Raw genomic sequence first — 1479 nt, forward strand, 5'->3', positions numbered from 1 at the left:
CATGAGGTTCAAGATTGAATTGTAAGGGTTCTAGAAAGAAAGACAAGAAAATAGACAGGAGGAAACAATTAAAAAATTTTTTTAATTTCCCAGAACAGAATAAGGGGCCAACCCAGCACCATGCCCTTGCTAAGGTATTATTCTAAAATTTCAGAACACTGGGTATAAAGAGATTCTAAAGTCTTCCAAGAGAAAAAAACAGCTCACAAATAAAAGCAATAGACTAGCTAGAAGGAAATGGAGTGATGCTATCAAACTTCCTTAAAGAAATAGTTTCAGAGAACTCATCCGCGCGCGCTCTCTCTCTTGTTCCCCCTGCTCCCTCTTGTGCCTACGTTCTACGCTGCCATGCCCTGCTCTCAAGAGGCACAAGTCGTCTCCCCCAGCAAGCGGCCCGGGCCACGGAGGCGGGAGATATGCGTCTCCGCTTTGCCCGGCTCTCAGAGCACGCCCCAGCCCCCACCAAGGGGTCTGCGCGCACCGAGGGCTACGACCTGTACAGTGCCTATGATTACACAGTACCACCGATGAAGAAAGTGCTTGTGAAAACTGACATTCAGATAGCCCTTCCTTCTGGGTGCTATGGAAGAGTGGCTCCTCGTTCTGGCTTGGCAGCAAAACACTTCATAGATGTAGGAGCTGGTGTCATAGATGAAGATTATAGAGGAAATGTTGGTGTTGTCCTGTTTAATTTTGGCAAAGAGAAGTTTCAAGTCAAAAAGGGTGATCGAATTGCACAGCTCATTTGTGAATGGATATTTTACCCAGAAATAGAGGAAGTTCAAATTTTAGATGGCACTGAAAGGGGTTCAGGACGCTTTGGTTCCACTGGAAGTAATTAAAACTTATGCCAAGAACAGGAGATGAGAATGTACTTTTTTCTTGAAAATAAAGACTTTGCTTAAAAAAAATAGTTTCAATATAGAACTTTAAATACAACCATATTATCAATATGTTTTGAGGGTAGTTTAAAAATATTTTCATACATGTAGCATCTCAAATGAAACTATGTCTCAATGAAACTATGAGCCATGCCATGTAGGCCACCCAAGATGGATGACTCATGGTCCAGAACATGGAGAGTTCTGACAAAACTGGTCCACTGGAGACGGGAATGGCAAACCACTTCAATATTCCTGCATTGGGAATCTCATGAACAGTATGAAAAGGCAAAAAGATATGACACTGAAAGATGAACGCCCCGGTCAGTAATTGCCCAATATGCTACTGGAGATCAGTGGAGAAATAACTTCAGAAAGAACGACGAGATGGAGCCAAAGCAAAAACAACACCCAGTTGTGGATGTGACTGGTGATGAAAATAAATTCCAATGCTGTAAAAAACAATATTGCATAGGAACCTGGAATGTCAAGTCCATGAATCAAGGCAACTCAGAAGTGGTCAAACAGGAGATGGCAAGAGTGAACATCTACATTTCAGGAATCAGTGAACTAAAATGGATAGGAATGGGCAAATTTA

General features: G+C 42.2%; 1 pseudogene; it reads left to right on the plus strand.

Annotated features, from left to right (window-relative positions):
• Positions 1-277: 277 nt before the first annotated feature.
• Positions 278-906, plus strand: LOC120882551 (annotated as a pseudogene).
• The last annotated feature ends 573 nt before the right edge of the window (positions 907-1479 follow it).

This window comes from Oryx dammah, unplaced genomic scaffold (assembly GCF_014754425.2).
Source record: "Oryx dammah isolate SB20612 unplaced genomic scaffold, SCBI_Odam_1.1 HiC_scaffold_23, whole genome shotgun sequence".
Classification (NCBI taxonomy): Eukaryota; Metazoa; Chordata; class Mammalia; order Artiodactyla; family Bovidae; genus Oryx; species Oryx dammah.